The 24178-nt window shown below is 44.5% G+C and overlaps 1 protein-coding gene across 3 annotated transcripts in view; it reads right to left on the bottom strand.

The window, feature by feature from the left end:
* LOC100679016 overlaps positions 1-24178 on the bottom strand; it is a 153017-nt gene that overhangs the window by 68473 nt on the left and 60366 nt on the right. The window contains exon 1 of one of the 3 annotated variants that reach the window (XM_003427245.5): positions 18623-18643. The exons of the other annotated variants lie outside the window; for them this stretch is intronic. The gene's annotated coding sequence lies outside the window, so the exon portion shown is untranslated. Of the gene's footprint in view, positions 1-18622; positions 18644-24178 lie in introns of those variants that run through there. 3 annotated transcript variants of the gene reach the window in all.

Below are 24178 nucleotides of genomic sequence, written 5' to 3'. Positions count from 1 at the left end.
ACGAGGGAACATGTGTGTGTGTGTGTGTGTGTGGCTTGCCTTGGGGGAGGGAGAAGCTTCGAGTTGGGGAAGGTCACGGAATTCGGACCCTCGCGAGATTGGCGAGTTTTCAGCTCTGACAAGCCCTGGGCGGTGCCCTCGGATAGCTGTTTTGAGTTTGAGATTGTGAAATCGGTTGGTTTTTTAAATGATTTTTTTTAACGCTTGTGTAACATAAAAATAACGTTCGTTACTTTGTATCGGCGATATTCTCGACGTTACAAGTGGATTATTTTTATCCGAGGCGTGCCTTGCGCAGACGGAAAAATAATAGGATTTTCCCTCCGCTAATTTCCTACACTCGTGTGATTGCCCCTCGAAAAGTTTCTCACGCCTTCGACCGCCGACAAGTATGTATACAGAGACAGCCCGGAGAAGGGGGATGCGAAGAAGAAGAATAAGGCGCGAAGCGGAAGGGGGAGAAGCTTGTTTGAAGTTAATTATTTGGTCGCCGGGGGAACTGCTAAATGGATTAGTAAAGTTCCGGGAGAAGATAATTTGTCTCTTATTCGGGAGACGTAGCTCCGGGGGTTTGCAGATCCGGGAATAATATTTTTCCCGTTATTACGTCGATTTCTATGAGGATGAAAAAAACCCTCCATCGCAGTGTTTTTTCATCGAGTTTGGCACTAGACTTCCAGCCATCGGTAACACGAGCAACTCGGAACTAGCGCATTGTGCGCGCGTGGGTTTGTCAAATAGCGCTTTAACTCGTCGGGGCTCTCGCTTAAACGTCGCCTGTGAACTGACGCGGTTTTGCTTCTTTTTAGCGGTAATTAATTGCGACGATTGAGAAACAGCTGTATGGGTATACTGATGCTCTTCGAGTGTCGAGTGATCCTATTAAGGTAGATTAATCATCCTAGCACTGCTTATGGTGGTAATGGAAGATTTTAAAATCTTCGCAATGATTTATGGTGATGGGGATGAAAATAAATGAGCAATACCAAAGAAATATGTCGATGACGTCACACTGGACATAAAATATCCAACGTGTACACATTCACGAATGCAAACTTTATTACACAAAATAAACCTCGACGGAAACAAAATACACACCAAAAGGCACGACGCGTTAAACTTCAATTTATATTTTGTGAATAATAAATAAATCACCGAACAGATAAATTATGTAGATATACGTGAAACCAGAACACTAAAATACATCAGGCGCGTATTTGCATGCAACAAGCAAAATGAAATATTCATCCCAGCTACATAATACCAGCGCATGGAAAACAACGTGCCATTCCCACGCATTCGATCCTCTCTCAGAAAATCGTAGAAATAAAGAACTTCAAGTGTATAGTGTATAAGAGACCCCTAATCATTTCAAAGTCCCGTACGGAGGTATCAACGGGCCCGTAAAAGATTTAACCAAAGTGTCAATAAAAGCCAACGAGTTGGGGCTCTCGAGCGTAAACTCTTTGCCAAGTTCGAGCGTTCCCTTAAAGAGCGCATTTATGAAAGAAATTCATTCGCGGCCGCCGGGTCCCCGCGCGCGTTGGTCCCCAAATATATATAACTTAAGCAAGAGCCCGGGCGATGTCAGTCTCGTAAAACCCTTGCGCGAACTGAAAGCTCCCGGTCGCAAGCTCTCGTATAATTCTGAGTCGAATGATCCCCCTGCGGTCGTTGCGGGGAAAGGGATTGTTTTTTTTTCGCTCTCTGCTCTTGAGCACCGAGAGAGGGAAATGTAGAGTTCAGTGCAGTCGTAACGCTCCGACGCGTGAATGTACGCGGTGGCTCTTAGAGGAGGAGCTTTTTTGGTAGCGCTGTCATTGATGATGATGATGATGATGGTGGTGGGGTCTATTCTTCTTTAATGCCTAGGGTGGGATCGTCCGATTTTATAGGTGTGAGTTAAGTATCCTGCCTTACTCTGAGTTGTTTTAGTTGTATTCATTTATTCACAGTAGGTTAGCTATTAGGAGCAATCGTCGCTGAAAAAGGAAACCAGATTCGCCACGGCGAATCGACTGTAACAAGTTGGAACGATATCGTGTTCCATCATGTATCCACGTGTACTCTCGACGATCGGTTTTCTCGGCAAACGATTTAAATGCCTTTGAGGGGCGGGAAAGCAAGGAATCAAAGTGCTTTATTTACAGTTCATCGGAGCCAGTTAGCTCTTGCGGTTTTCTTGCGCGCCTTTGATCCGTTTGCTCGACTGTCGCAGCTCAAGGACATGTATACGCCAGGCTGTCTCTGCGTCGAACTTTCCTCTGGATTATACCCGCGCAAGGAATTTGAATTCAAGGCGAATCGGATTTTACGTTTGTGGAGAGAAAAAGTGACTCGTGTTTACCTATACCTCATCCCCATTAGTTCAGAATATGTTACTCTCAAATAGACATACACGTGTCACTTGAATCAATGGAGAGACACCCTGTACCAAAATTGGAAATTTCTTGGCCAAGAATAGCGATGGTTATGAATAAACGACAACCCAATCGTTTCAGCATTTGTAGGCCCTAATAATTCAAATCTCGTTTATACCTCTCAAGAGCATACACACTCACGCGGGCTATTTTCGAGAACATCCGTATATCAATATTTCCGTGAGCCGCAACGAAATTCGATGATTCTCCGATAACCCGAAAATTCAATAACCATTTCCGCTCGCGCGCTTTAAATTAATAACGGATTATCGATGACACGTATACACGGCAACACTTGGAACCGCGGCCACTTTCGGCAGCCAGCCGCATTCGCGAGACCTCAAAGCTATCGCCGCTCGGCTGCTGTGAACCGCGACGAGACATTGACGCTACGCGGGATTGAACGCTGATGTATTTGAAACCGATGTAATCGTTCGTCTGTTTCGTTATTACAAATTGGTGCCGCTTGTTTTGTAATTATGGATCCGAAACTCGATTTAGCCCGGGATATCAAATTCCCAGAGAGAGCGCGAGCTTTGGTGCGCCAAGATTTTCTCGGTATTATAAATTCCACATCGACACTCCATTATTTTGAGTTATAATGGCTTTTCCCAACTTATAATTGCCATTTCAACTTCCACAACACTCCCTACAATAAGGGCGCGACGTACGAGTTTTCTTTGTTAGCGAAAGTTGACACTGTATGCGTCGGCGAGAATCAATACGCAATTACATCGTCGCGCCTCGCTCGCGTCACAAATCATGTACACAATGCACACCTTGGGAATACTTGATCCGAATTTGTCTTGAACGACAAACCGAACAAAGGATCAAAGCTCGCATAGCGACACTTAATAATTCAGAGGCTCCGTTCGACCGATTTGCCCTCGATACATAAGGGCTTCGAGTTTCTCGTCAAACTCGCAACAATACGCCGTAATTCCGGAGCAAACTTCGCATAATCGTCATGTAGATCGAAGAACGGAGGCTGGAGCAAATCGTTCCTTCAAGATTAATGCGATTTCCCAATGAATTCGGTTAGCATAGAAAGGTGATTCTGATGTGGATATAGGTATATCGAATGGATCGCGATCGTAGTTTTAATGAAGTTTCGACGGAAGTAGATCTTGATGAAGCGCAGAGAAATGAGCTTGGGCTAGCTCGATTCGGGTAATTTGAAGGCATTTTTTTTCAACGCAAAATATGCCTGCTCTCGTGTCATTAATTGTCGACGCTTGCTCTCAGCCCCAGATGAAAGAGCCAAAGCGAACAGTTAACGAGCCGACACGAAGATGGCGCGCGAGACTGTAACAATTTAATAGTTGAGACGAGGAGCGATGCAAATTGTCCTCGAGCCTAGTGCAAATTATTCTGGAAATTAGTGCCGTCGCCCGCGCGCGACGCATCCAAGTGCTTCAGCACCGCACATTCTCCAGTTATAGTTTCTCTCACTCTCTCTTCTTTTTGGGTAATTAGGGAACTAACGTGGTACTGTAGGATCTGGGTTAATTAATTTTTTCGCAGTGGAATATATTCGATTGGAAATGAAAAATAACAGTTTATTTTTTTAAATGTCGATTTTAATAGTCGACAATATAATAGAGACTCGACAATTAATATTTTTGCAAGGCGGATCACGTTAGGTGCTCACTAGTCACTTTAGGGGTCGGCGAGTAATCCGGTTCATATTTTTTGGAAGCTCCAGCGCACGCTACGTGACGCACATAATAATCGCGTTTTTATAATGAAAATTGCTCAGCGGGAGAAATTGCACGATAATAAGTAGAGAAAGAGAGGGACCGGGCCAAAATGAACATTCGCACATTTTCCAGAATTTTAAAAAGGGTCTCTCGAGCTGTATGAACTCGTAATAACTATGTTGCATTCGCAATACGATTAAAAACGGCGTAATCTTCATCTAGTTAAGCGTAGTATAGACCCAGCAAATTATTCTCCATGCAATTACGGCTTTGTACGAGCCAAAAAATATAACATACAATTTATGCTTATTACAGTCGATTCACCGGTAGCAGAGTAGCAGGCATTTTATTCGCTAACGCTATTCAGTTGCACTGCGAGTACACGAAAGCCACTTCTCCGCTGTTGACATTTTATCGCGGCGCATAATGTATATTCAAAGCAAAATAGTGTTCAAATGCTCCGAAAATATCAAGTGTGTGTGTACAGAAGCGCATATAAACTCCAATTTCCATAATGGCAGAAGCTTGAAAATCTAGTTTAACATAAATATTTAAGAGCAGATGCAGAAGCTCGTGAATTCAAACAGTGAATTTCTATAGAAGAAGCAGAGGCTCATACTCGAGGGACTATTTCGCGAAGAAGCGAGAGAAAGAATGCGGCTCTGTGCTATATAGAGGAGAAAGGAAAAAAAGACGTAATAAGGAGTGAAAGAGGATGAAAAAGAAATGAAAGAATACAGAGGCGTAAAAGAAGCAAAAACAAGAAAGGTGTGCAAATCCTTGAAAAAAAGCACGAGAAAGTATTACAGATCGGAGGATTTGAAAGTCTGGGGGAGGCGAAGGGAGGTGGACAAAAATCGAGGGTGGACGTGTGCTCGCGTTTTCCGTGTGGATTTTCTCCTTGAATAAGGTCCTGATTTCTAGACTTGTAGTTGAAATATCCCACCGGAAATCCTCTAATCGGAAATGGCCATTTCTGTAGCTGCTTGTGCTGCGACGCTTGAAACAAAGGGATCGTTTTCTGTGAAAACATCCTGAGGGGTTTATCTCCCCCTTTTCATTTTGTTTCTCTACCCTCGCTGTATGAGTTTTACTTTTTTACCTGAATAAACATCAAGCGCAATGCTGGTACTCCGGGGTAAAAGAATCGTCTCTTACAGTGCATTTGAATAATTAATTCAAGGAACTATTAACTATTCTTTACTACGAACAAATTTCAAATAAAAAATATAACCGTCCAATCCAGTGGTGGATGTATTCATGCCTTTTTTGCGAGGTGCGCTTATGAAGTTTTAAATTTAAAAAATTTCCCTCATAAATATTCATCAAAAAAGGCAAGATAAAGGCTTTTAAAAAGTTTCGTATCATAAGAGCTAGGAAAGATTATTCAAAGCGTTATTTGCAAAGTAGTTTCGTTGTTTATATAGTTTATATAGCTGTATGGATCTGGTAACTGTCAAAATTTCTAAATTAGAAAAGCGTCCTAACTTTTTATTTTCCCACTCGAGCTGTATGCATAATCTTCCGAGCGTCTTAGGTGCGCATTTAGAGGAGCGTTAACACTCACTCCAAATTAAGGAAGCCAAATTGACCAAACAATCTGAGAGAAACGAACCCTCAAGCAGCTGAAAGAATTAAAAGCCAAAAAAAAGAAAACTGTCAGGCAGAAAGGGTGCACTCCGAGTGATAAAAGTCCCACGAAGCAGCGCTTCTCCATATTTTCGTCAACCGGCATGAACTACTCCATAAATGCGGGCAAAAAAATTCTCGAGAGATAGAAAAAAAGGGAAGAAAGTGCAGAACCGAAGTGAAACTCCTCGTGAAACAAAGGGTCACTTTTCAGGCGAAAAACCGCATATACTCGTCGTCGTCGTGTGCTCAAGCCGTCGGCGAAAGTTAGTAAATTAAACTTTTTTCACCCCGAAAAACTTCCCTCTCTCTCCGTCTCAGGAACTTTTAAGGAATCTCAATACGTCGGAGAGTTTTCTCAAGAGCTTTTCTTTGGCTACCTCACCAGCAGCCGCAGCCATCGTCTCGGTGTCTCAGGCTGCAATACTGTCAGCTTAAGAGAGACGGTCTTTGAAGCGCCTTCGGCGATGCGACGTGGTCGTGGACGACGGGCGCGGCGAAACGGCTTGATAACCGCCGCCAAGGGATGAAGAGATAAGGATTAAGCGAGACACGGGAAGAGCACCGTCGAGGAGCCGAGTCTTTGTACCTGGAAATAAACTGTGTCACAGACGCACACGTCTGCAACGCGAGGAGCGAGACAAGTAAGTAATAAGAGTCGAGCAGCTGAGTCGTACTGCGATGCATGCACTTCGGATGTATCGTAGACGTTAGCTCAGTGGTTAGAGCACAGGCCTCTGGCTCTCGGATCCGCGAGTTCGAGTCCCGTCGTCTACTTTTTCGCTTTCGACTCTGTCTCCTCTCCGTTTGTAACAACTGGGATTATGACTCGTTAATTTTGAACAATCGAGATGGAATTTATCGTCGTTTTAGTTGCTTGCGGAATAGCATATCGAGAAAAGAATAAGCAGAAGAATACGGCTCAGGTAGAGGAGAGAAAAAAGCACGTAGTATTTCCTCTCCTCGCACAACGACTTAGAGGCACGCGAAGCTTTTACGGCAAGCGTGAAGCTGCCAGAGAAGCTACAGTAAACAGATGCGAGAGCACACATAGAGCTGGAGGGAGAGAGAGATAAAGAGCAAGCGCTAGCAATGGAATGACCCATTCGTTCGTTTCTGAGGCAATAACAATGAGAAACGGGAGCGGGAGAGGAGAGCTTGCATCAGGAGTGTGCCACGGCGATCTTCTTTTCTAGGAAGACAACGATCTTGGCGATATTCTTCTCGAGAGCCGGGATGAACAAGCTGCTCTCGGTCGGCGGGAAAGCTGCGAGTTTAATGGACGTCATACGAAGGGGGAGATCTCGAGTGAGCTTTATTGTCCAGCGATCGGTTGTTAGATGGAAATACCGATGCGAGGAGTTAATGGAATGAGAGATTTCAAGATCTGAAAGAGATCTCGGATATTAAGGTCAGCTCCGAATTCGGACGTTGAATGAAAGTTCGTCCACCATATCTTTCAACATTTAATTATCCTCGTACGCTCCAGTGAAGCAAAGCTCAGTAAAGCACACTCGAGGGATCCCTGCGAGTGTAAGCTCGTCCCGGTCCTAAATTCCTTTATTGAAACACGTTCCAATACGTTGCCTTACTTCGAGTTTACAGCGCGGCCGGCAGTAGTAGCTACACACCTCGACTCTAAGTCTGACCACATTCCAGAAACATCGGGTTGCGTTCTCCGTTTCGCAGCATCGGCTGTAATTACTCCATCAAAAGCATGTAGCTGTACGCACTCGGCTCTATTGCAATAATAAAGCGTCCCGTGTCGTATGCTCCTGAGCTCTCTAATAACGTTCTCTCCGCTTATTAAAACTTTATCGTCGTCGTCCGTAGAAGTTCTGGCGCTGAATAAATTTCATTAGAAGAGGAGCTTATTCGAACGAATTACCGAAGTAGCTACGTGGTCAAGGCTAGGTATATAGCTCGCCGTCAGCTGTTCGTTCCTTTTTTTCTTTCTCTCTCGCTATAACGCGATTACTGATCTGTCGAGAGAGCTGCTGGTCTGACACTGAAACGCGTTAGTTGCAGTCCTGCTGTGACGTCGACGTTACTACGTGCCGATGCGGACACTGCGGAGGAGACGCGTGTATGTGGCCGAGATACGTAACGGTTTACAAGTACGGAAAATTCACGGATAATCCCTTTTTCCCGCAGTTAAATTATATTCTTTTTTTCCGCGAGCAGTATTTGAAAAAAAAAAACAAAAAAATTGTACGATACACACTCGTGACGGCGCTGTTACGTTTATAGCCTGTTCCTGCACGTCCGTGCGCTAAAGTGCAAACATTCTGTCGAGACTTAAAAAGAAAAGCTTGAATGTGCTTCCTCCAACAGCGAGTGCCGAAAACAGTAGCAGCTACTAACGCGTCATTGTTTTGAAATTAAATTTCCCGGCAGTTTAAACTTCGTCAAATTTCAGCTGTAGGACAAAGCCGGCGCGCATCAGGCGACACCGAGACGAGTTTTAATAAAATTCCATCTGTTTTGAGTTCAAGCTTGCAAGAGAGCTTCTACACAAGAGGCTTCTCACCATGAAGCTGCAGCGGCGCGAGAGCCTCGTTCTCCCCCCCCCTCAGGGGGATGGGGTGACGTCGACACCCTTTTTTTCTCTCTCTCAGCGGCAATTACGCGATACGGGCGCCGCCTCCGTTATATTACGCCGCTCTCGCCAGGGACGAAGAAGAAGAAGAAGAAGCGTTCCTCAAGATTTTTTCCGCGCTAGCTCGGACAAATTTACGATTATCGCGGGGCTCCTTTGAATTACATTATACCGACGCGTCCGCACCTGCATTCTGCAGTGCGCCTACTCTCGGCTTTCTATCGCGCTTCTTTAATTTTTGTTTTCTTCTTCCTCTATGTATATGCACCAGCCTGCTCTTAATGCTTCTTTTATGCACATGAAGACTAATTTGAATAGCCCGCGCTCTCGTTTGAAAGGAATAATTTAGCTCTTATTTATTTGCTGATGCGCTGTACACTGTCGAGTTCATTTATTTCGCCGCGAGGAGTGCTTCATAAATTTAGCAAGCTGGAGAGAGAGTCTTGTTTCGTTAAAACGCTCGTTTTTTCGGTAATTTTTTCGAATTTACGCTCTCCCCTCTCGCTGAATTATTATCGGACACGCGGTGCATGCGGTGGGAGAAAGAGGTGTGCGCTGAGTGCGGAATTTTAACATTCATTAGACGTAATGAGCCGAGCGTTATTTATCGCGACGGTCTACACCTGCATTGTTAATGTTGTTCTGCGAGAGTGTATAATCGCTATTTGAAGAGAGACTGCGGTGAGTCATACGCTGATATTGTAGTCGATGAGAATAACACGATATATCGGCGAAATCGTGCGGCACAAGTTTTAGCAGCCGCGTTGCAAATTGATATATAAGGTTCCTTCGCGAGAATTCTTCCATGTTATACGTTACACGCACACGCAGTCGAGTATTGATCTGGAGAGACTACACCCACGCGGCTTACTCACACAGCGGGGCGCATTATCATGTGCGCATTTTCGAGCTTCTCGTGCACAGGTCAGTTGATAAAGCGACGAGCTCGAGCGAACACGTGCACCGAGCGAGCCGGCTTTTTTTAATAGCTGTTATTTCGCTCTGGATTTTCGAGTGTGTATTTTAATCGAGACTTATACAGTTTCTTGTGATCGACTTGAGTCTCGTGAGGTGTACTTCGTAAGCTTTTAATTTTTGAGGTTATTCGCGCGCGAAGCGACATCTATGAGAACTGATCAAACTGATCGTCGGGTCGATCTCTCATTGGTTGGCCGAACGATCAATCGGAGAACGAATAGAATTGTTGTCGTAATCTCTTTAAATGAAAAACGAGGCTATGCTAGATTACGACAAATAATCGCTGCTAATGAAATATCCTGTTCGCTGTTTTTTACTCCGATTACATTTTTATCTCACTCTAAATATAGACTTATCGGTATTTACGTTAACAATTTTCCTACACTTTAAAAAACAAATTAATCTTCCCGACGATGTAAAACGTTGCTTCCACTCCGTTTGCGACGCAGTAGTAGTTTATGAATCAAGCTCTTACAGTCTCGTCGATTTTTTTATCCTCTTCCTCTACGACAACAAAGTAATATAACTCCGCTTCCATAAACAAGCATCGAGTCGTTTATCATAACTGCTTATTAGCCCAAGCGGCGACTCCTCCTCGTCGCCGATAAAAGAAGAGTAAAATCCGAGCGATAAAGCGTCACGACCGGTGCACGTAAATATAGAACAGACCGAGAAAGAGAGTGAAAGAGAGGAACGAGTTGGTGAAGGTCGTCGAGCAAAAGAACAGCAGTATTACGAATTCTCCATAGTCTAGTATATGACGCAACTTCTGCGTATAAGCAAAAGGCGCTACAGTCGCTGCCGGCAGCTGCCTGTTCACCGTCGCTCCCTCTCAAGCTCTTTCAATGCGCCGGATGAATCGACTCGAGCCGCGCCAGCCGGCAGATTAGTCGAGCGGTATGTGCGCACCAACGGAGACTTAGTTCCTATACACTGGCTGCATTGTGTTGTTGCCCGAGCGAATCGAAAGTGCACGTGTGAAACGATGTGAAATTACGTGGATTTTGTAAGTAGAATCGATTTTTGTGTGCTTTCGTTCTTGTGGTAAAAGAGTGCGTTTTTTATAAACGTCAAGATAGTGTGTGATGTGCTGTTGAGAGAATCGTGTGAATCACCGTCGACACCCGCAGCTTGAAATTGAATCCAACGATGTTTTGACGTTTCGTACACGTCGTGGTTTTACAATAATATGTAGGCCAGTGAGTCACGCGGCACTTCCTCGTTGTAAAGCGATATTTGAATAAATTGTACGATTCGAGTGTACAGATTCGTAAAGTCGAGTAAACAACAGTAAAAAATTACGCAACGCCGATGAAAAAAGCAGTCCGCGCTCGTTTGCTAAATAAACTCGCGCGCAGTGGCGACCTGAATTTTCCCGGCGATTGCCCAACTAATAGACCGAAATCACCTTTTCCGTGCGCGACGTCTCTCTCTCTCTCTCTCTCTACCGTCGATAATACACCTGTGAGGTGCGAAGCTAACTACTCGCTCGCGGTGCAATTAAAGAGCCGCAGAGGCTGATCGGCCTCGTTACGGCCTAATTCCCCCTCCCAGTCTCTCTTTATTCTCTCCTACACACCAAAGACAGAGCGAGAGAGATAAGAAAGCCAGTTTCAATTTTACGAGCACGTGATAACCCGCGGAGCCATTCGGAATTCATTAGCGACTCGCCGAGAGATAGCAATACGAACGGCCCTCTCACTTAAGATTCAAGCCGTACTAAGAGAGAGAGAGAGAGAGAGAGAGAGAGAGGGCGCAGGATTTTCCGGGGAAATGAGGAAATTGCGAGCGAAGAAAGCGTAGAGCGATTTCGAGAGAGAGAGAGAGAGAGAGAGAGAGAGAGAGAGAGAGAGAGAGAGAGAGGGAGAGAGACTTTCGCGTGTCTTATTGCTCGGTTGCGAGTCGAATAGGCACTGCGACTGCTGATGCGTGAAGAGTGGGTATCGTGTTACATTATGCGCCGAGACGCGTGTAATATCGCGAGCTGTCGTGGTAATTATTGTGCGCGAGTTGTTTTGTATAATACTAAAGTTTTTTTTAGAAAATCTGAACTAGCTGTAACGTAAGCTGGAATAATAGTTTTGAAATTTTTCTCTCTAAAAAAAGCGTATTATACCCGTTGCGTCGCGCATTTTTATTCTTGCGACGGACAATGGCAAAAATAAAAACGCGCGCATTTTTCACATATATTTGAGAAGCGAGTAATAAAATAAAAATAAAGCTCGATGCTGGTATCTACGCACACAAGGCCGGAGTAACGTGTACAGCGTCATTGCGTCGAGAGATTAAGCGATGCTTTATCGTGCCGAATCCATATAGGTGGAACGAACAAAAAAAAAATCGGTATCGATGTTAATATTTATCGGTAAAAAGCGCGTTGAAATTCGAAGATACCTTGTGCGCACAATGCCAGTAGTAGAACAATCGAATCGTTTGTTGTAGACGAACTGGAATATAGTCAGGGCGACGAGTGGATTCATGATTTATGCGTGAAAGTGATCGCGATAAATAAAAAAACGAACGAAACATAGACGACCTCTGTTTATCGCTCAGTTTCAAGTACATTACAAAGTCAGGAGAAAGAGTCGTTTAATTAATTTTTCACGCCACGTATACTCGATGTATAAATTATCCCGACGTACGTACAATGCATTATTGAAATTTAAATACCCTTTTATCCTGATGCGCATTTTAAACAGCCTTCCATACAACTTTCAATTTCAATCCTACAATGTCCAGTTTTAAACATAACCGCAGTAAATAACCATCGACATCTCAGATAAAACACCGCGTAACATAGAAAGTGCGAATTATCGATCCCGTTACATAAATCCTAAACATAATCCTCCGTCGAGTCAGTCCGCGTGAAAAATCGCGAGTATAAACCCGGCGGAGTGTGTATCACCAGACAAACGCCGTCTCGACGTCCAGCGAACCAATAAACCAAAAAGCCAGATCTCTGCCTTTCTCTTGCGCGCGATCCATAATAATAATCCCCCGAATAAAGAGGTCGCGACAAAGCTCGAGCTATGAAGTGCTCCGTAAACGTGATTCGGAATCGAAAGAACCGGAGCTGCTCTCCCCTCCCCACTCACCCCGTCCAACATTAAAAGCTCTCTTTCTCTCTTGGAAGCCGAAGGCGTGACCCTTTCATCGCGATTTCCGGCATGTCCTCGCGCGCTGATACATTAGCGCCAGAAGGCGGGCGATATGCGCGGCGCCTTTGTGCGCAAAGACGTTATATAAAAGCCGGCGCGGTGCAGTTTATACAAGCGAGCTTTTTCTACGGGCTTGTCGAAGCGCGAAATCGGACCGAGTGCGATTCATAAATTATTTAACAATCAGCGCAGCGCGAGCTTTCTCATTTCGATGGAAACGCCGCTCTCTCTCTCTCTCTCTCTCTCTCTCTTTCTGCGGGTCGCCTTTTTTCTCTCTCTTTTCGTTGCTGCAGTGTCGTCGCAATGAGTAGTAGCAGTAGTGGTAGTGGTGGTTGCTGCAGTGCTCTTTTTTTGTTCTGGAAATGTCGGTCGCGAGGAGGGGGAAGTTTGAGGTGCACACGGCGCCTTTTAAGCGTCGCTTTTCTGCGCCCACTCACCCGGCTGCTGCCTGCCTGCCTCGACAATGGGGGCCGAGCTTGTTTGTTTCGCTATTGAAATTCCTAGTTCTTTTTCCCTTCCTCTCGCGAGCGTTTTCGCCTGCCTTTTTTTCCGCGCGATTTATCAGAGGCAACAGAGGTGGCCTATTAGCCAGGGGAGCTGTATTAGCACGAGCGAGTCGACGAATGAATAAATGACGATGGTCGTTTTTTTTCTCTCGCTATAGAAGAATGGGATTGAGTTTTGTATTTCGCGCGTTTCGAGCTTTTGATGCCGATGGTTTTGAATATAGTCGAGACCTGACACTCATTCGCACCAATGCCAATTAGCTTTAGGACGTGTTGGCTTTTTGAAATCTCGTGAAAGCTCTCTTGTATCACACACTGGCCAAATGTTCGATAGCCTGTTGGCTACTCGGGTAAACGGCATCGTTCATTCGAGTTTCACCTATCCACCGCGGCTCATTACCATAATTTAACGAACAATTCTCGAATCGAATCGATCCCCTATTACAGCGTCTAATTATGGTACCGACCAAAAAGACGCGGAAAGCTCGCGGCCCGCATTTGAATTTCCAACGAGCGGCGGCGACTAACGTGCCTTAATCCTTTTTAATGCGCGGATTGGCCTCGTCTTATGAACTCAAAGCTCGCCGGGAGGCAAAAGCTCCATTATGGGGCGAAAAAAAAAGTTTACACACGCGCGCGCGCGCTCGATATATGCTCCGGGGGATATACCGGGCAAACATTGACCTGGTAGTCATTTCGTCGCCCGTCGGGGGATAGAGAAGACGCAAAAAGTCGGTCGCCGGACACTGCCGCGGAATTTACTGACCCGCGATATAAAGGGACCGTAGAGGGTGTGCGAGTATAGTTATGTAAGAGATAGCAACGGCTTGAGATGCTTTTGAGATTGTGCTGGTTGGTCGAATAAGTAATTATTAATAAGTCTTTGGATAACGAAAAAGATATCTTGTGGACGAGGATGAACACATCATTATATAAAGATAAAAGTAAATAACGTTATTTTTCTGTCGGTTGCCCAATTCTGATATCAGTTGTGACTAAAAATAATTCACGTTGAAAATTTTGGTGGACTTATGTAAATGAACAGCTACTTTACCGAGAACATCGTCACTCATCAATTTATCTAACAGACGAGCATCTTTGAAGTATAAATTGCTCGTCGATAGTAATCTTGAATCACTTGTGTTTCAGCAGCCGAGTCGATAGCACTTCTACGTTCTTGAATCAAATAAGAGTAAAATGACACGTTACGCCGTCTTCCAGATTGCCCTCTTCGTTCTTGCCTTCGTATGCTTGATCCAAGCCAAAGACCGCATCGTGAGTACTTAGTAACAATTTTTTTAAATTTAGTTCAATGATTTAGGAAACTAAACGGAAAATTGACTGTTTTATCGTTATCTAGGGTACATTCCGCCATGACATGGTGGAAGACTTCGTAGACCGTCTTTTGGACACGATCAAGAAGGTTTGTGGACATTTTAAATGATATTCGACTCGACAGAGTACGGAGATATGATACAGGAAAATATTTGTCATCTTACAGGAACACATCACATGTGAGAGTTATGAAAAGTTTTGTGAAACAAGCAACGAACAGTTCCAAACTAGTCAAGACCCCAAGGCCAAAGATGTTAACAGTATGGCTATTGAGTTCTGCAAGGTACTTTACACTGATCTTTTGTATAGTGACTATATTTTGAATGGCTCTCAAAAAACGTTAAAATTCAACATTATTCATCTTTTCAGGCTATCCTGAAGCCCTTCGTATGCAACGAAGTTTAATCGATCTTCCTCATCTAGATCCACATCAAGATCTCTATTAACCCGCTATGCCACAGCTTATGGCTTTAAGTAAAATATACCATAGCTCTATACGCAAATCTATTTTCTATAAATAAATCTATATATCCAAAGTTTTATTAAACTTAAAACACGCATCACACCTGGAGTCTCTTCTTGCAAATCCTCCTCAAACCTATGCATCACACGAGCGACAACGAAAAACCATAACAATCCATCAGACCCGCAACCCCAATTCCTAACGTAAATCACCCTCCTCGAGTCAAAAGGCTGCAAATCCGGGCGGCGAAATTCCAGAATCAGATTGCTCATCTCAGCCAGGGCGAGAGACTAGGTAACCCGGACTTATACAGTGCGCGCGCACTCGGAGAAGACAACGAGAAATTAAACCTCGGCTTTGTTGTCGCAATTCCATGCGGCTCTCTCTCTCTCTCTCTCTCTCTCTCTCTCTCTCTCTCTCTCTCTCTCTCTCTCGCGCGCGCGCGTCGTCGACGCCGGAAGGGAAAAGCAACTCGAGACAGTATCTCACCTGCATTTCATTTTAAAAGATTTTTACGAGCCAGCCGACGATACGCAAGCTTCCTTTCTCCCCCGCCTGAGAAAGGAGCTTGCGCGTGGGAGGAGCTTTGGCCCCGTAAATTCATCGGAAAAGTGGCCGAGCTGGTTTACGAAATCCGGAAGAGTATAAAGAGGCAGCTGTGGAGAGAAGGTGGCGAAGGAAAGCAGGGATGATCGCCGGAAAGTCTCTCTCTCTCTCTCTCTCTCGCAGGAGAAAGAGAGAGCAAGAGCATGTGTGCGGCTGGTGTGGGCGCGCGTGTGTGTGTGTGTCTGTGGGAGGATTGCGCGGCTAGCAGTAGTAAAAGGGCAATTTTTTAGGAGCTTCTCGCACGGAAAATCCATCTTGTTGGAGGACTGCCGCGGATGGGGTTCGCGGCTTCCTCGCTCTAATGCTATTCTGGTTTTTGAGGAAATTCGCGAGATTATTGGGAATTACGAATGTTTGCTCCCGACACTGAAATCTACGCAATCAGTGCCTTTCTAAGGCTTCCTTTAAAAATAGATTTGTATCACCTTGAAACAATACCTCTCTCAACTTACCGGTTCCGAGAAACGCTCACCGCGTAATTGTGTACCGCATTAAACTCGATTTTCAGGAAAAACGATTTTCCTCCTAGCAATCGCTAATTAATCGTCCGTGAAATTCATAATCCAACCGCAGCCCATAAATCATGTCAAAGCCAATCTGGCCAACCACATATACAACAACTTCCCAAGCACCGAGAGGTACACTCGAGCAGCAGCAGCAGCAGCAGCTAAGAACCCATACAGAAGCATATCGTGTCTCAACACGAGCAAATACGATAATTTCCGACAGCTTACGAGGGTTAAACGCTCTCGTCCACATCCTCCTTCCCATATAAGTCACGAAGCCGAAACAGCAGCAGCTGGCTATACACGTAGAGGTATGTATATGTGTGTGCTAGACGTCCGCGCACACGAATCTAATTACATTCGGCGGGTTAGGTCAGTCTCGTCCAGTTCATTTGCATGAGTCCGATCCCGATGCGGCCGAGATGACGAGTTTCAGTTTCACCCGACGGCTGCTATATATCTATATACATGAATATTCATTTCCATACGACGTTGACCCCCGCACTTTTTTTCGCGCGGCTGCAGCGTCGGACTTTTCGAATCGCTGCGCGCTCGTCACATCTGGCGTGATGGAACTGCAAAAAACTGCGAAATTGCTAGGTAAAAGCGCCTTTTTTCTCTCTCCGAACCCCTAGTCTTTTTGCGCTCTTTATATGGGATTCAACTTTTTTATTGTCAACCTCGCGCGCGCGAAAAGTTCGAAAAACAAGAAGCTTTACGGATATTAAAAAACTTCTGATCATGGAGTTAATCGCGCAGATTTTTACGCACTTTTCGAAAGCTGCGTAGAAGTGTATATTTAATTTGCGGATGTGTGTGTAATACGATGCGGTTCGCGGAAACTTATTTGAAGGTGACCCGAGGCGACTTTCGAACTTTGTTTTTTTTTTAACGAGGCGAGTATGTATGCGTGTATATTATGCGAGAACTGAAACGGATGACGAGCTATAGCTAATATTCGTTTTCCTCAAAGTCAAAACAGCAAACACACATCCGATTGTTTTTTCGAATAAAAGGTTGCGCGAATCGGTCCCCTCGGCGGATTCTCGCAAAAGATAAACATAAAGAAGAGGAGGCTGTGAGCTATATTTGTACGAATGACATAAGTGGGAAGTGCAGTGATGTAACCCTTGTGACAAGCAGATGTTTTTTTACTTCCCGAATTCCATCGTGTGATCTTTTTATATTTAATTGTGTAATAAGTATGAGCATAATATGTATTATTTAAGTATTATCTTATATTCTACAACTATATTCGCCCATCGATAATCGAATCTCATGACGCACTGACGTACACATGTTCTATGGAACAATGATTGATGTATATGTCGTGCTGAATTCAGCGAAGATAGTTAGATATACCTTATAAATGATGCCGTCCGTCTGGGTCGAAAATCGTTAACCCAGAACCCGAAATGTCAGTTATATTCGTTTTCTAGTCCTGGCACGTATCCGCTTACTTACGTAGATAAGCACTTACGATGTATTTCGTAAACTTCGACTGTATATTTGGCAAGTATTTGCATTATTGAATAGGTTAATGTATGAAAATCTTGTATCGCGTCAGTTTGCGAAGTTTCGAGTCGTGTTTCACGTACACGTGTTATTCTTATCAAGATTTTAGCATTTCTGTTTCGGACGATTATCTACTTCGTCAATGACAGGCTAATCACGAATATTTGGAGCTGGAATTCACTGAATTAATTAAACTCTATATGTTAGAGAGCAAAGATTACAATGAGAAGATAATTGTTGTCTTGCGAGTTCGAAGTCAATAACCCCAGGTACAAGCGTCAGTCATTGCATTGAAACTAGACGCACTGCAACGTAGGCTGATTATCTCAGTTGCGTGTGCAAAATAATCATCAGACGCCACGTCACGACGTCTATCAAAACACACGGTTGTCTTAGTTCGAGCAAACACGCGAACGTAAATTAACCTCAAAGTTCTGTTTAACTCTCTCTCTCTCTCTCTCTCTCTCTCTCTCTCTCTCTCTACCGTGAAGTATCACATACATCATACTTTTGAAAATACATTTTTTTCAATATTAAGTTCATTGACATACTTACGACGATATCGATTTCCACTACTCCGCGCAAGCTCCTATCCTTTTTGCCTCTCAATTCAAGACCCTCCATGCAAAAATACGCGCAGTTAACGCGCCCACGCTCCACATCATACTTCCGAAAATATTTCGGTAAACCCGGCCAATATTCCAGGAAAAAAGGCACAAACCACCGATGCGAAGTTTAAAAGCCAAAAGCTCGAGCCATAAAAGACAGCAGCACCGCAAGCTCATAAAATCCACGACACAAGCTCCTGCACACCTTATACAACCTCGTACGTATACATCCGGTACACGCAGCGAATATATTTACGGCTCGAGACGCAGATGACGACGACGACGACGACATACACACATGTGTATACCTGGCGCGGTTGACTGGCAGCTGAATAGCGCGCGGAGGATTTTAATTAAAAGTGACATTAACATCGCCGAACAATTAGCGACGCCCGAGGAGGCGAGTTGCAAAGAGGAAAGGCTGTGCAGCGAGGCTATTAATTATTCGTCCTTGCTATACGCGGACGTGTGTGACAATGTGCGATGGCGAGTTGGGGGATTCCTTTTTGTTTTTCATTTAAATGGTGCGGTGAAGGTGAATATGTAGTATTTCAGCATACATATGTGTTTTACGAAAATTTAGTTATAATTTCGATTACCTTAAAGTTTAAGTAGTTCTACGCAATAAGGCTTCCCATGACAATAGTAATTCTGTTGTAGCTTACCTGAAAAATTGAAAAAAAATCACGTTAGCAGCAAAAAACTTATACATTTTCCATTTCAGATTTTTCAGTTATCCAGTACATCTTGAATGATGATTTTCTATTCTCATTACAAACTGAGAGAGCTGAAGCTCGCATTGAATATCCAATACTGATATAAGTAGTAAAGAAATAATTTCGTTTAAAATGCATTAGATTATCAGACATTGTTAAAATACTACGGCGCAAGATCAAAATGCGTAAAGTGCAAGAAAAAAAAACTGTGTCAAATTAATCAATACACCTTCCATCTATTTTTAGTCCACACACCGCATCTTTTTACATTATACTATATTAAAAATAAAATGCCGCTGTTTCCCCGCTAATCTCATATGACCCCGATAAAAATTATCCGCCACTAAATTTCAATCCAAAGCAGCCCTGGCAAAACGAGTCTCATCAAACCCGCACGACCGTCACAGCGGTCGACCACAACAAAATCGTCGCGGACGATTAAAAAAAATGAGCTCGTGAAACGCAGCGCAGTGTGGCCGGTATGTCGCAGATTAACACATAATCCCTCTTCCGGGAGGAGCTGGAAGCTGGGCCGAATCAATCTGCGGCAGGGATTCGCAGGCCCGTTTAAGCAGCCATTAAATCTGTTAAATTGAACTTTACGACTCGGCCGGCAGCCGCTGCCCCTCGTCGCGCGTACGTATGGGTACGTCACTGCGGTCAAGCTTACCGGCCGGTAGGCCCATTAACCGACGGGGTTGGCCGACCTACGCCTTCGCTTTCCGCGACGTTTAACCGCCCGAATACCCGCCGCCGCTTGTTTGGACAATGCTACGGAGATTAAGGTGAGGAAGGCTGTATATACCCCTGTATGTGACGAGGTGGTCTGTAGGTCGACTTTTTGTCTATAGGTGAATTGGCAAAGCTTTAAGCATTGATAATAGTAATGGGTACTTACGAAGTTCGTACTTCACTGTTATAATAGCAAAAAAAGTTGCCATCGCGGAGAGATACGTTTTCGAAAAATCGAGCGTACAGTAAAGCTCACTTGAATGAGAGCGAGTGCCTGTACACTCATTCGCCAGATCAAAGAGTTGCCGCAAGAGCTCGCTGCTGCCCGCATAAAGAGACTCGGCTGCTTCTCCACTCGCGTCTCATTTCTGAAACGAGTAGTAGCATTGATTTCGCTCGGGCTTTCATGGAGAGTAAAAATATGAAAAAGTAGCATTGATAACCGATGGAACATGAGCTGAATCTTCTTTGCCTATATGAAAAGCTTGTTTTAGAGCTTGCGCGTTTAGATGGCAAATCAGCCGTAATTAGTCAACTCAATTATCGAATAATCTAAAGGCACACGGCATTAAAAACCTTTAAACGCTGACTCGTCTAGTAGCTTTCAACGCAGCTCGCTCCCTCGTTCGTGGAAAATAAACGAAATATTAATGCATCGTCGATTGCCGATAACCATTCCGCTCTAACGTTGAGCTTTCACTTGCCAAAGGTCTTCCCTAATGGCGCTAGAGTGACCCGGAGCACGTAATAGGAGTTATACACTGCACACACGTATGCAGAAAGAGAGTAGCATAGCCCAAGCGAACTAAATGTTCCGAAACCCGGCGCCGAACGATATGATACCGCAAGCGAGCCCTGCGCGTATATAATTCTGCGATGAGGTGCAATCAATGGTATATTCCAAATAATAATGCAATTTGGCCGGCGCCGCGTGTGTGCGCGTGCGAACGCCCGAGAGGTAACGATTAATAATTGACCGAAAGCGAGAACTCCCTGAGCGCGCGCACGTGTAAGGGTATACGTAGGTATATACACGCCTAATTGAAACGCATGAGGATTTTGCCCACACGACGTTTAAACGCGAAATTAGACGTAGCTGCTTCGGTGGATATGCGGGCGGTGGTGGGATGTGTGCGGGGAAATGGGTTTTAAGGCCGAAGGAGTTTTATGGACGGAAGATTGCTTGACGAGATGTGTCTATGTGTGGAGAGGTAAATTGAAGGGAGTAGTTTCTGTTCTTTTTTTAACAATAACAATACGAGTCATTTACAATCGCTAGACTAGATCCCGACATCTGTATAACAAGAATCCCCATTCGCGAAAAGATACTCACGAAGATGCATGACTTCGAACCGCTGCGTTGGTCATGCATGTGCGCGAGGGTATACACGTATAACATACATGTTCCTGCGCATTGCGCTGATTTAGATGGTCTCCACGACAGGGCTAACAACGTTGCCAACGCAGCGCCTTCGCGATGCTCGTAAATCTCCGCTCGGCACAACTCTCTGCTCTCTCTCCACTCTATCTATATTTGCTCCATAGAATCGCCTCGATCTCTCTGCCTCTCGAAAGTGCGATGCACTTCTGGATTTAATTTTTATTATTTGCTCCACTAGTATCGCTTTTTTCAAAGACTCTTAATTTCTGGCTAGTTTGATTCGGTATTTTAATCAAAAGCTCGCTTGGTCCAAGTCAATATTTTGATTACTCCGCGGTGCAAAGTGAATTTTTCGTATCGGGCGATGAAAAAAAAAAGCTGGCGTTTTATACGTGCTTGGAATTCTGGAATTATTCAGCGGTGTAACGCAATTTGCGGGAAACCCGTGATTAATGTGTAATATTTATTCTTCTGGTTTCTCGCTATATAAAGAGAGATTCGATAGAATAATCCACAATTAAAACTTCGGTGAAACAATTTTTTTTATTTCACTCTTTGATCGAAATGTTTGAATAAAATTTGATTGGCCATCGATAGCAGCGGATCGAGTCTAAATAAAGCTATAGACTTCATCATACATTATAAAAACTCGAGCGCGTGCGTAGGCGGTAACCGAGAGAGAGAGAGAGAGAGAGAGAGAGAGAGAGAGAGAGAGAGAGAGAGAGAGAGAGAGAGTCGAGCTATCCGCAAACAGCTCGCGATATTTGGCGTACGTGCGCTCGACTCGCGACGACGTTATAAACGCTCGACGCGTCTGCGAAAATAAACGAAAACGTCGAATCGACGAGAAAATATTAAATTTTGATGTCGGCGAACCGATATACCGCCAGAGCAAAGATGAGTCGAGAGGATCCCGCACAGACAAGCTGTTTACGAAGCTTTGACGTCGTTATATTTTTGCCAGTATATAGATACGGGGTGATAACGCGAAGTTGTCGCGCGCGAATGATTATCTGGTATCGACAGTCGTCGCAGGGAAACTGGTAGTCGAGAGGAGTTGGAGTATCAAGCGCACCAGGGAACTATCAAAGAAGCATTAAGAAATCTGATTAAGCTTATACAGCTCGCTATCTGAAGTTTAACCTTCCCTTCACATTGGTCCAAGTTTTGTAAGTTAATAAAACTTACATTTAAAGGGTCGAAGCTGAAAGTTAAAATTGAACATGAAAGTATACAGCTCATCTTGAGCGAGCGGCCATCTCCCCGCGAAACTTGGGGGTATTTTTTGATATGGCGTTATCTAATTAACATACTAACGCACACGAGCGACTGACACATTATTTACTCGGTGAAATTCTATACCGAAAGTCATGCATAAATTTCCTAGCCTTAAACGGTATTTGTTAAAATTACGAAGTCACTTATAGCGAGGATCAGTCCTTCATTCTCGAGCCTACATTTCTTCAATCGCGAATTACGGGAGAGCGCGGAAAAAGAAGCGCAGGTATAAGGCGGACGCGCGACTCCACTTGACTATGTAGGATGAAAGTAAACAGAACAGCGAAAATAATGTTGACTCTCTGTGCGTTCGAACCTAAATTTTCCGGAAATTTTCCACTCGTCAATAACTTATACCCGCGGCGTCGACAGTGTAATCGACGATAAAACCAAGGGCTATACACGGCTTTCATCTCTCTTGTTTCAGTCGTGCATTCTTTATTAACCAATAACGGCGTTAATATTGACAACAATGCCGACATTGTTCTCGCAGAATGAGGAAAGAATCGCTAGTTGCCTGTACTTGATTGCCCTGCATTCATTTTTCATTACTCGCGGGCTGCATTTTCCCTTTCAGCGCTGAATGCTACAACGGCTGGATTTATTTCACCGGAGAGCTGTATGTATCCTACCGTTGCGAGAATTGGATTTTCAGCGAACTTGTAAAAATTTTCTTAAATCGAATTTCGGAGCATAGTTGCGGAAGCTTTTGGTATTTTTTGAATCGCGCGCTTCTATCCATTCGCGGAACTATTCGGCCATCTCGCGTGAATTTTCGAAAATCATCGCGCGCAGCTCCCCGAATCGAATTCTTCGTACAACAATCACGGGTATTACTTCGTTATTTTCCGCCGAAAACAAAGGGAAATAACGACGAAAAACACAAACCTTCGATACTCTGTTTTTCGGTTTGTTAGCCGCACATCTCGAATTATTAATAATTGACCTAAAAAACTTTCCCCCAACAAAAGCGTAAAAAAAACGCGCCTGCACGCACAAACGCTCAGCCATATATCCCCCTTGTTTTTCCGCAAAAAAAGCTACAGCAGAAAAAGCAGCTCTCTCTCTCTCCCCAGCGAAGAAATTGCAGTCGCTTATCGCTGCCGGGCACTTGGCTTGGATCCGACAATTGCAATGCGCGCGAGCGGGAATATGAAAAAAAAAGGAAGCATAACGGGGGACACAACGTTCGCTGAATTATTACGTCGGTGGCGGGTCAGCCGGCGGGCCGTTTAAGAGCGCCGCGCTCCTGAGATTAATTTTTAATCAAGCGCCCGGCGTCAAAGTGTGTCCGGGAAAAAAATGAAACACGCGCGCCAATTTCCTCGCTTTTAATCGCGAGTTGTCTCTCTCCCCAGCGCTGTAGTTTTCAGTTAGAGCTATTTCTTCATTGCTCGCGAATCCTCAGCCGTGAATAATGTAGTAATGGAAGTTCGCCGACAATGCGCCTATTGCATAACACACTGCATCGCTCTCCCGTGAAACAATCGCCGGGAGGGGGTATATGGCATTCCTCGGCGAATTCTCGAATCCGGCATTTCGAATGCGATTATACCTGCCATAATAAGAGCCGCCGAGAATTTACTCTCTGAGTTGTATAGCGCAACGCTCTCGTGCACAATCGGAGCGAATTTTTTTGGTCGACAACCCCTTCGAGAGCATCCAGTTAATGAAACCGATGAAAAAAAGAGAGTAAGGCCGTAAAACGCGCGCTGCAGCAATCGGCGATAAAATTTCGGGCGAATTTCAACGGCGTGTACGAGATCGTTTGTCACTTTTATTGCTCTTACGGAAGAGCTCCTTTGTTTCGTGCTCGCTCCTTGATGTCTCCGCTTCTTCTTCTTCTTCCTCTCTTCTTTGTGCGCATCGCGAGAGCGTATAAGACCTGGGGGGGGGGGGGGGGCGTTTTTTTGTCCGGGAGCTGTAGTTTTTGAATAGAAGCGTTTGCGGCCCGCTTCCGTGTACTTTTTCTGGAAATCGACCTGCATGTTTCTCATGAATAATTTATCGCCTGCGAATATTTATCCCGATGCTGCTTTATGACTGCG

The sequence above is a fragment of the Nasonia vitripennis genome, chromosome 3 (genome assembly GCF_009193385.2).
Source record: "Nasonia vitripennis strain AsymCx chromosome 3, Nvit_psr_1.1, whole genome shotgun sequence".
NCBI classification, from domain to species: Eukaryota; Metazoa; Arthropoda; class Insecta; order Hymenoptera; family Pteromalidae; genus Nasonia; species Nasonia vitripennis.
The sequence above is the reverse complement of the archived record's forward strand: the minus strand, read 5'-3'. Positions and strand labels throughout refer to the sequence as shown.